Genomic DNA, 12,404 nt, shown 5'->3' with positions numbered 1-12,404 from the left:
CTACTTCTGCCTTATCTCATCTAACCCTTACAGCATATCCTGCTGTTCCTTTCTCCCACATGTACTTATTTTGTTTCCCCTTAATTGCATCTATGTGATTGGCCTCAACTACTCCAATCGTTCTCTGGGTAAAATAAAACTTCCTAATTGTTGAAAAGAGAGAGGTGTTGCTGAAGCTTTTTGACTTACACTCATCAGGACAAATGCAAGAATACCAAATTTCAAAAGATCACATTTTATACTACAAGCAAAAAGGGGGTTGATTGATTGGCAATTTGACTCTGATTGGCCCAGGTGCTGCCATGGATAAAGCAACAGGGAACTATAGGCTCCCTAAGCTCCCGGGCAATTCAAAAAATGGGCAAGGTTTGAACATATTCCTTCTGTTTGGAGAGATCATGTCCCTGCATGTGAATGCATGTTGCTTCCAGAAAGCGTAAATGAGATCTCTTAAGAGCATAGCTGATTATCTGAAATTGGTTTATCTTAAATTGGTTAAATTACTTATTGAATTTATTAGTGACTATCTTATATTTAGGCCCTTTGGTTTTGAATTGCCCCACCAGTGACAATATCTGCTCTACCTGCCGTCCATTGTATGAAATACTGTATTTAAAAACTGTGTCCTTTTCTTGGAGCATAATACTTGCACTAGATTAGTAGAGAAAGGTATTTACTACCTCACAGCATGATTTCAACCCAATTAGCTTGAACCTTATCATTTGAATCTAACAACCCCAGTGTCTTGACTATTTTTAGTCATATGTAAGTACACTAAATATGCTATTAAACCATGTCCCAGTCATTTACAGTGTAATAGACACAGTGAAAACACTAGCACTACTAATTATATAGCCTAATGAAAGGTCCAACTTGAATTCTTATCTCAACCTTTTCATTGAGAAGTTTAATGAAGCTCTATGGTCTTCCAAAATTTCCAGTTTGTCCTCAATTTTACAGTTTTTATTTTTATTTCTGGCATTTGGTTGTAGACCTTGCACTTCACACCCTCTTAACATCATTCTTCTCAATGACTAGTGGCAATGGTCACAATAAAAGAGAAATTCAGTGACTTTGATGGAAACAAAAATCATTCCCCAGCATGATTGGCATCCTGGCCAATATTTAACCCTCAAACGAATATTACTAACACCTATTCAATCTGGGCATTGTCACAATGCTGCTTTTGGGAGCTTGCTGTACACAAATTGGTTGTGCCTTTCGACATTGTCACAGTGACCACACTTCAAAAGTACTTCATTGCCCTGTAAATTGTTCAGGATTATCCTCAGGTTGTGTAAGGTGCTAAAGAAACGCAAGCATTTCTTTTTAGTAAGGACACATATCGATTTTTATAGCATGTTGTCACATGCTCAGAATATCCCCAAGCAGCTTCATAGCCAATGATTTATTTTCAAGTATGGTGTTATGTCGGCAAACGCGGCTTCTAATTTGTGCACAGCAAGGTTCCACAAACAGCAAATGAAATTGCAGACCAGTTAAACTGTTGTCACAAGTAGCGGGAGAAGTGTTAGCCAGGATAATGCATAATTGCCTACTTTTATTCCAATAGCACGATGGGTTCCCTTATATCCTCCTGAACAAATAGGGCCTTATTTCAATATTTCATCCAAAAAAAATTAAACACAGTATGTGGGAGAGGAGACAGTGTGAGAAAACTGGAGGGGAAAAGTAAATTGGGAGAAAACTGATCAGAGAGGAAGAACATTTTTAAAAAACAAGAAATTGGGGTAATTTAACCCAAGCTACCAACAGTTCTGTAAAGTTTTAAGTAAGAAAGACTGATGGTGTGAACTGGTTGGGTTCATGAATGGTATAAGATCAGAGAATTGGCTAACCTTGCATTGTGATGAGCTATTAGCATTACCTAATGCTGAGGAAACATTTCTAGCCACCGAATGCTAGTAACAATGACATTGTAAGCCTAGTGGCAAACTGTTCTCTTAACTATCTTTATTAAAGTCACAAAGGCATTTAAAGAAAACCATCTTTACAATTTCACTAAAAATAGGGAACAGAGAGAAATCTCCATTCTATGTTTAATGTCATTAACATACAATAAGCTGTTTGCCACAGTTTTTATGCTATAGTCACAAAGATAAGAAACATGCTGTTAAGGAAGTTAATATAGAGTGAATGGCCCAGATCTGAATAGGTGCCATCAAATCATTGATGTGTGTAACACACCAGAAGACCACGGCCTGATGATGCTCCTGGTGACCAGGGCTCCTCATTGTGGATGGTGAGTGACAAGCCTTCCCCACCCCACTGGAAAAGCAGGGCAGCTACAGCAACAACAACCTACATTTTTTTTTGGCCCTAAGTCGGAATAAAGTATTGGTTTTCAAAAAGAAAGAAAAGTAACAATGAGCTGAGCAGAGTGTCCATGATCGTATGGTTACTGCTACGGTAACCAGCCAATGTTACTTCCAACAAGCACAGTGCTTACCAATACCAGAGAGTGCAAATTCTGGCTATATGAGAGGTTTTGTAATGGTACAAGGTATGGAGCTGCATGAGGAGTAAAATTGTGGGAAAAAGTGAGGTTGTCCACTTTGGCAGGAAGAATGGAGAAGGAAAGTATTATTTAAATGGAGAGAGACTGCAGAGAGCTGCAGTACTCAGGGACCTGGAGGTCCTTGTACATGACTCACAAAATGTCTGCATACAGGTTCAGCAAGTAATTAAAGGAAAGAGTTTAAAAGTAGGAAAGTCCTGCTACAACTGTATAGGCATGAGCGAGATCTGCGCGCAGTTTTGGTCACCTTAATTAAGGAGGGATATGTTTGCATTGGAGTTCAGAGGAGATTCATTAGGGCTGATTCCTGGGATGAAGGAGTTGTCTTAGAGGAAAGGTTGAGCAGGTTGGGCCTATACTCATTGGAGTTAAGAAGAATGATAAGTGATCTTATTTAAACATGTAAGATTCTGAGGGGTCTTGACAGAGTAGATGCTGAGAAGATGGGGGCACAGTTTTGAAATAACTCATTTAAGATGGAGATGAGGAGGAATTTCTTTCAGACAGTTGTTAATCTTTGGAATTCACTCCCCCAGCGAGCAGTGGAAGCTGGGTTATAGTATATATTCAAGGCTGAGTTGGACAGATGTTTGATTGACAAAGGAGTCAAGGGTTATGGGGGGATAGACAAGAAAGTGGAGTTAAGGCGACAATCAGATCAGCCACGTCAGATCTTATTGGCTGGTGGAGCAGGATTGAGGGGCCGAATTGCCTACTCTTGTTCCCACTTCTTATGTTCTTGTGTTGGAGGTTCAATAATGGTACAAGCTATGGGTCTGCATTCAGGGGACTTGGTGATTATCTTGAACATCAAACACAAGGTAACATGCTGACCCGCTGGCCTTAGTGAGATGAATCAGATGGTAGTTTATGGCAGACAAAAAAACCTTGTGAAAACCTGTCCGTTATAGACAGCTGTAAATTGGAAGAAATGCAAATTTCAAGAATAAGTCCATTCAATTTCCCGACATCGTTAAGAATCACTCTAATTAACCGATGAAAAGATAAAGACGTGTTTAAACAATCAGCAGAAATAATAACGAGGACTCAGCTGTTCACAGAATCAAGGTGCTGTCTACTACACATGTGTGAGCTTGTTCCTCTTTCAATCAGGCGTGAACTGTAACTCTTACTGAGAGAAAGCATGAAGCTATCTCCACTAATGTCAGCTGGTTAAAAAAATTGCTGTTCGAAGTGAATCACTTCTCCATTATCCAGGCATCATTAATCTGTTTGTTTTCCTCTGAATGGCTTCTGATTTTCCATGGAGCGACATGTATAGTCTGACACGGATAAACCAGGAGGTGAGCTCAGGAGACATTAGAACATAACGCAGAGAAAGACTTGCATTTATGTATCGCCTTTCACAACCACAGGACATCCCAAAGCACTTTACAGGCAAGGAAGAATTTTTCAAGTTTAGTCACTGTTGTAATGTAGGAAACACAGCAGCTAATTTGCGCACAGCCATCTCCCACAAACAGCAATGTGATAATGCCTAGATATCTTTGTTTTTGTGATGTTGTTTGAGGGATAAATACTGGCCAAGACATCAGGGATTAATCCCTTACTGTTCTGCAAAATAGTGCCATGGGATCATTAACATTCACCTAAAAGGGCAGACAAGGCCTCAATTTAAGGTCTCACCTAGAAGATGGCACTTTTGAGACAGGACAGCACTGATTTGGTTATTCTGCTCATGTACTAGAGTGGAATGTTACTCAGACCCACACAAGCTGGCGAAATTAAAACAAAGACGCAGCTGCTTTCTTTGCTGGTTCACAGTCAACATCCCAGTGTCCCAGCTATCCCCATTCATTGGTGTACAAATACCCATCACCTGTTTAACAATGTAATAGCCATTAAATCTTAGCAATGTGATTGCCATTAAACCTTAACAACATAATTAATAAGACATTGACAAGGATTTGAACTGACGATGTTCTGATCGAGAGGAAAGAGTGCTGTCCACTGAATCATTGCTGACACACAAACAAAGGAGAGAAAAGGCCACTCAGCCCTTTGAAACCAATCTTTCTAGCACTCTGTGGAGAGAGAAACAGAGATAATGCTTTGAGTTCAATATGACTCATCTTTGAAAAAGAGGATTGGACTCAAAACGTTAGCTCTGTTTCTCTCTCTCCACAGATGCTGTTGAGTTTTCCAGCACTTTCTGTTATTATTTCAGATCTCCAGCTTCTGCAGTATTTTGTTTTTATCTTTTAGCACTCTGGTGTCTATCCACAGCCTGCATAGCCTGAATGGGACATCAATGATATAATCTTGCCTGTGTTAGCTTATTGATTTGAATTTGTGTTACTAATAACAGTACATTCAGGCTGATCATCATTATTTCTGTGGGTTGTTTCGGCAAGGTACAGCAGCACACATTTCAGTCGAGCTTGTAAATTACAAGGATCACCGCTTGCGCGTATACAGCAATTTTTCAAATGTCTCACCTCTTCACAAAAGCATTATCAACTGAAATTTGCAACAAACCACATCACAGAATCTCAGAATTGTTACAGTACAAAAGGAAGCCATTCTGCCCATCTCTGCTGGCTCTCTGAAGAAGCAATTCACTGAGTGCCATTCCCCCCGTAACTCTGCACATTCTTCCTTTTCAGATAATAATCCAATTCCCTCTTGAATGCCTCGATTGAACCTGCCTCCACCACACTCTCAGGCAATGCATTCTGATCCTAACCACTTGCTGTATGTCGCCATTGCTTCTTTTGCCAATTATCTTAAATCTGTGCACTCTCATTTTCGATTCTTCCATCAATAGAAACATTTTCTCCCTATTTACTCTGTCCAGACCTCTCATGATTCTGAATACCTCTATCCTCCGCTCAACCTTCTTCTCTCCAAGGAGACCAATCTGTCTATGTAACTGAAGTTCCTCATCCCTGGAACCATTCTCTGAATCTTTTTCGCACTATTTCTAGTGCATCCACACCCTTAAAGTATGGCGGCCTGAACTGGATGTAATACTCTAGTTGAGGCCGAACCAGTGTTCTATACAAGTTTAGCATAACTTCCTTGCTTTTGTACTTTGTGCCCCCTCACTAAACCTAAGGTGTACTTTATCAATAGCTCTCAACCTGTCCTACCACATACGCAGTTATTAGGGAAAAGGATCAAAAGCTTGGTTTTGAGGAGCGACCTGAAAGAGAAAAGTGAGATGAAGAGGTAGAGAGGTTAAGCAACAAAATTGCAGAGTTTCAAACCAGGCAGCTAAAGCTCGGCTGCCAATGGTGGAGTGATGAAAATTGGGGGTGATCAACTGAAGGAGCACAGAGACAAAGAAGGCCAACCAGGTTAATGTTGATTGATCTATGCCTGCGTTTTCTGTTTTCTGTTGAAGAAAAGGAAGGTTAATATGCTGATGTCAACTGAATATAGAGTCATGAATGTAAAAAGAAGTATGGGAGTGTAGTAGTTACCTTATTGGCGGGGAGGCAGTACCATGGTGGGCTTTTCACTGGGTTGGTATTCCAGAGACCCAGGGTATTGCTCTGGGGGCCAGGATTTGAATTCCACCATGATGGTGAAATTTGAATTCAATTAAAAAAAAATCTGGAATTAAAAGTCTGATGATGACCATGAAACCATTGTCGATTGTTGTAAAAACCCACCTGGTTCACTAATGTCCTTTAGGGAAGGAAATCTGCTGTCCTTACCTGGTCTGGACTCCAGACCCACAGCAATGTGGTAGACTCGTAAAATGCCCTCTGAGCAAGGGCAGTTAGGGATGGGCAATAAATGCTGGCCTAGCCAGTGATGCCCACATCCCATGAATGAATTTGTTTTAAAATCTGGAGGCCTGGACTAATAATTCAGCAAATATGAGTTCAAATCCCACCATAGCCTTCTATGAGTCTGAAAACAGTTTTGAAAATCTGGAAATAAGCAACTGGGTCTCAGTAAAAATGGTCATGAAACTGTCAGATTGTAGTTAAAAACCTAAATGGTTGTCCTTCAGGGCTGGAAACCTGCTGTTCTTGCCGCGTCTGGTCAAGATATGACTCCAGTCCCACAGCAATGTAGTTAGTTGATACTTAACTGCCCTCTGAAGTGGTCTAGTAAGGCACCTAGCTGTATCAAACTGCTATCTGGGACCAACTCGGCATGGATAGTAAACGCCAGACTTGCCATGGGAACACCGACACCCTGAGAATGAATTCAAAGGTAAGACAGCATCAGAGTCCCGCCAATCAGGAAAACCTGGTGAAACTGAGGGTTCTCAGTGATAGATAGTAACCTGATATGGGAACGAAAAATGAGTCCATTCTTGCAATTTAAACCATGACAAGGGGGGAACAGATTCAAACTGGTGAAAGACAAATATTGGATATCAGAAGGGTTTCCATGCAGGAAGCATTCAACATATAGATTTGGCAAGAGAATTTTCTTAAAATTTTGGAATGTCGCCTTGAGGTTCTCTCATTAAATAATAGAAATTTCAAATGATGATATCCTTAGAGTTATTTCCATTGATTCTGAAGTATGGTTCAGTCAGCACTTGAGTAACTTGGTTGTCACTTTTACTCATATGTTTAAGAGGTAGAATTTGGCAGGCATGGTTCAATCACATTCTCCTTGGACCTTTATTTGAGCATATTCCAGTGATAGATATAGATTGTGCTCCAAGATAGGAGCTCTGACTGATTGCTCCCCTTCCAGTTCATCCAAGGAAAACCATGGCGACCATTGTGCCTTCACAGCTCAGTGATCAAATGCATGATTGTGCAGTTGCTGTGGCTCTGTCCTGTCACTCTCACCCACTTTATTGCTGTTTGTTTTTGAGTCACGTCTGCTGGAAAACTGCTGCAAAGAGTCGTGGAGTGAGAGAGCAAAATGGGAGGATGCAGGTTAAATGGGCTACGGTGTCACTAAAATGGATAATGTCACAGTTATTTGGATGCTGCATGGAGTTGGGGGTATAGAAAAACTTGCCTTCAAGCGGAGGGCAGAATAGGAACTTAGAACAAAGGGATAGACAGCTTTAAGACATAATCACCTGTTTGTTAAAGGACAGGGGTGTGGGATAATAGCCATCTCTGGTGCTTACTGCTTCATTAATGTGAGAAATAGTTGTACTTTAAAATTATTTTTAATTTAAAATTAAATACATTAGAACAAAATGAATATAGTCAAAATCTTGTGCTTTTTTGAATTACCCGGGAGCCTATGCCCTGAAGAAGAGTAATGCAGACTTGAATCGTTAACTCTTGCCTTTCTCTCCACAGACACTGTCAGACCTGCTGAGTTTTAACATTTTTTGTTTTTGTTTCAGGTTTCCAGCATCCGCAGTATTTTATCTTTAGCCTACAGTTCCCTGTTGCTTTCTCCATGGCAACGCCTCGGCCAATCAGAGTCAATCTGCCAACCAATCTGCATTCTCTTTTTCCTGTAGTACAAATTGTTGTCATTGCTTGAAATTTGGCATTCTTGCATTTGTCCTGATGAGTACAAGACAAAAAGCTTCAGCAACATGTCTCTCTTTACAACAATATTCAAGGTCTGTACTACTAAGCAACTTTAAAATTATTGATACCACTCTGTTGATTGCCTTGAAGTGATCTACACGTGCTACAAGAGAAAGTTTGCTTAACCCCTGAACAGTTTCACCAAACATAACAAATCATCCCCTTCATTATCCTGGCACTCAAACTTATTCATGAAACCACTGGGGTTTAAGACATGTTCCTTAGCCTATCAGTATGTCTCTCATGTAAAGCATTATGCTGAAACCTGTCTCTAGCACCACTATCAGATCCCGGCCAAAAATGCTGCAGCGATTTAGAAATATTGAAATTGCGCAGCTGAACTGCTTAAAATGTTTGGCATTTTTCCAAACATTTGGTTGAGAGAGTTTTCTTACAAGGGTCATTAATGTGACAATCAGAGCCCCACAAAAGGAGGCTTGCTTTTCACCTTTACTTAGAGGGAATGGGCCCGATTTTAAAACTGTGCATGCGGATGGGTTTTGAGTGAGTTAAAATCCTATCCATTATTTCTACACCATTTGAACAAGCTGCTTTCGAACCTGGTAAAAATTGGACGAAAACAAAATACTGCAGATGCAGGAAATCGGAAATAAAAACAGAGAGTGCTGGAAACACTCAGCAGCCCAGGCAGCGTCCGCAGAGAGAGAAACTGAGTGAAGGTTTCAGCTTGATAGCCTAAAGTGGTAAAATTGGAGATGGTTTTTGGTACTTCATTAAATGTTTCATACAGTACGGGGCAGCTAAATTTTTAAAGCCCTCAATTTATTGGCTGCAGCATCAAAGTGAAGACCACTGGCTGTATTTTCAAATGGTGGCAGGGTGGGGTATGAAAATTGCCATCCCGAAGGCGTCTAACATCTCTGGGGCAGTTTGAAACGTTCAAAGGGCCGATGGGGGTGGGAGGGTTGGGGGGGTGAGGCAATGGGAAACCCGCTCATCGCCAGTTAAGAAGGAGCTTATTAAGGGGCCAGTCCAGTCAGAAATGCAATTTTTAATGCTTATTTCCGCGGACCGGAAGAGCCCAGGGGACATTAGTTGTTGAATTCATTGCAGGGACATTGGCAAATTTATTTGTATTTGTTGTAAAGTGAAGTTTGACGGACCAGCGAGCACTGAGTCCAACTCTGTATCTTAACTTGTTCTAGCATGTCAGCGGTCGCCCCCAACATGGTTGCCATCTGTAGTTTTCTGATTGAGTGCCAAGCTCACCCCCTGCCCAATTTACATTTAAAAATACTGTCACGTGAGCTGAGGCCCATGGTCAGGGCCCAGAACTCATCCAAGCATTGGATCCTGAGCCCTCTTTGAAAATGCGGTCCCATGAATCCCCTGGCCTCTGTCCAATTTTAGCCTTGGACTTCGGTGGGGTGTGGATGGGGAGAAACAGTGGTGAAGTGGTAATGTCACTGGACTAGCAATCTATAGGCTGGAGCTAATGCTCTGGGGACATGGATTCAAATCCCACTCTGGCAACAGGTGGGATTTAAAATTCAATGAATAAGCCTGGAATATAAAAGCTAGACTCAGTCATGGTGACCATGACAACTGTCATGAATAGCTGTAAAAACCCATCTGGATCACTAATGTCCCTTTAGGGAAGGAAATCTGCCATCCTTACCGGATGTGACACCAGACCCACAGCAATGTGGTTGACTCTTAACTGCCCTCTCTGAAATGGCCTAGCAACCACTCAGTTCAAGGGATGTTAGGACTGGGTAACAAAAGCTGAGCTTGCCAGTGATGCCTGCATCCCATGAAGGAATAAAGTAAAAAACAGCATGGCACAACACCAGGAATAGGAAAGACAGCAGAGATGATGGCTAGTTTTGGTTTCTGGACAAGTTGGCTGATACCAGGCAAATACTATACTGCAGAAGGAAAACCTGACTTCGCCAATATTTATCCATCAGCCAACCTCATGAAAACAGACCACCTGGTTATTAGCACATTGCTGTTCGCGGGAGGTTGCTCTGAGTTATCGGGCTGTCTTGTTTCCTCTATTACATCATTGACTGCACATGAGAAGTACTTCATTGGCTGTGAGGTGCTTCCAGATGTCCTGAGGTCATGAGAGGTGCTATAAAAATGCATGTTCTTTCTTTCTATCGATCTTCCTGGGACAGGTTACTTGCCAGGTACAAGGACAAATCTTTCTCTAAGGCTCGTGCCTTGGTATAGAAGCTTTCTGGTGATGGGTCAGGTCGAAGATCTCGGCCCAACCACATGCTCACAATCTGCACCACATTCCGTTTTCTAACAAGGATTGGGGCCAGGAGACTGCAGGGACAGCTTACACCCCTGATCACACAGCCACACCACCATCACAAAAATTACATTGAATTAGTGGCGCAGAAACTATAGTATTAGTGTGTTCAGGGTTGAAAGGATTGATGTGTGGGACTGGAGAAACAGTACCACCCACATGATGATGTAAGAGAGTCACATGACAAGGAGCCTAGAAGGAGAAAGCGCAAGGCTTAGACTGAGTAATATCTGTTGTCTTATATCTGTAAATCATTAATTTTCATACAACAAAAGCCAGTCATTGTTCAGACATATCTATATCTCTGCAACTGTTATTTAGCCAGTCCCAACCAACATACAACAGTAACATGCCGTTCGACCTGACTGGTCGATGCTGGTCTTTATACTCCACACCAGCTGGTTTCCACTCTCCTTCATCTCACACTTCATCTCACTCCATCAGCATATTACTTTGACCTTCATGGGTTCCCTTAAATACATCTATGCCATCAGACCTAACTGGTGGCAATAAAAAAAACACTCAGCCCTGCTTCATGCTACCCTCTGGTGGCTATAAGTCTCTCTCTTTCTTACCAACACTTTGCAGTCTCTGCTTGATTTTCTGTCTACAATAATCTACCAAATGTATCAACATACTCCATTTTAGGGTTAATTCCCGCTGCTTAAAAATTTCCATAATCCACATTCAGCAACTAAAAAGGTGAGCTTGACACAGGTCTAGGCAGTAGGCAACCTGTACCAATTAGAAGAAACCTCTTTACTCAGAGAGTGGTGAGAATGTGGAACTCACTACCTGTGCTTCAGGTAAGTAGCCTAGATGCATTAAACAAGAAGCTGGATAAAAGCATGATTGAGATGGAGTAAGAGGAGGTTTATGTGGAGCGTAAACACAGACATGGACCAGATGGGCCAAATGGCCTGTTTCTGTGCTGTTAAAACACTATGTAAAACTGTGCTTCTCCACTTAGAGGCATAAGTCAATTAACTGACATTTCAACGAATCCTTTACTTGCCTAATGCATAGCTGGCAACATAAGGTTAACCATGCTGCCCAATTGAATTAATCACCATGAATTGCATTCAGTTGTGGCTCTTTAAGAATATGAAATGTTAAGTATAAGGCTTTTTTTTAAGGTGCAAGGACACCAATAGGCAGGATTTAAATTCAATTTACTTTTCTTAATTTACTAAGAAACTGATTATGGTGCACCAATACAACTCGCAATTGTTTCTTAAGATCATTTTCACCTATTTAAAATGGAGTACCACACAAGTGGTTGACTGACACTTTTGATTAAAGATGCTCATTTTTTTTGTGATAAGCCCATTTTCAACCTTATTAATAAAACTGCACCCGTTTGATCCCTCCTAAATCTGTCAAAGAATATGTTTTAAAAGCAATTTTTTTCAAGCTATGATGAAAGTTTTGAAATTATGGTTCATGACAAATTTTGCGTTCGATGATATACAAATGACTTCTGGGAGAAAAAAGACTTCGCGAAACAGTTAAGATTTTAATTGCACCCAAAGCAGAAAATCTACCCCTGCTACCCCCCACCACCCGCCATCGCCCACCGCCCCTCCCCCACTCTCCCCCGCCATCCTCCTCACCCCCCCCAGGATGTTTTTATGCAATGTTCATAAAATGAAACTAGAGGGATTAGAGAAGAAGTGGCCACAGGTCAATCAAGGGTCACGCTCTTGAGAATACAAAGGTGCCTCTGTTGTCTCGACACCCTGTCAGAGCCATTTACTAATCAACAGCAGCAGCGTGTGGGCATTCCCAGCACTGAACGCCATACGTTGTGTGTTCAGAATATCTCCTCTCCCTTATAAGGTAAGGAGCTTGTTACTGTGACTCAGGCACTCTGACAGTGCAAGGGCTGCTTGGGTGAGTGTGATCACTATCTTGAGGCAGAGATGGCCCATAATTGTCCCACAGGAGCTGTTTCACTGATAAGGGAAGAATGTAATAGCGTTAAGATGTTAATCAGTTTTGGATATGAAGGAAACAGCTAATCCAAAATCATTTACAGCTCTCATACCCAAATTTGATTAACGTTTTTAAAGGACTACTATTGTCTGCA

This window comes from Carcharodon carcharias, chromosome 32 (genome assembly GCF_017639515.1).
Source record: "Carcharodon carcharias isolate sCarCar2 chromosome 32, sCarCar2.pri, whole genome shotgun sequence".
Taxonomy (NCBI): domain Eukaryota; kingdom Metazoa; phylum Chordata; class Chondrichthyes; order Lamniformes; family Lamnidae; genus Carcharodon; species Carcharodon carcharias.
Note: the sequence above shows the minus strand (reverse complement) of the source record.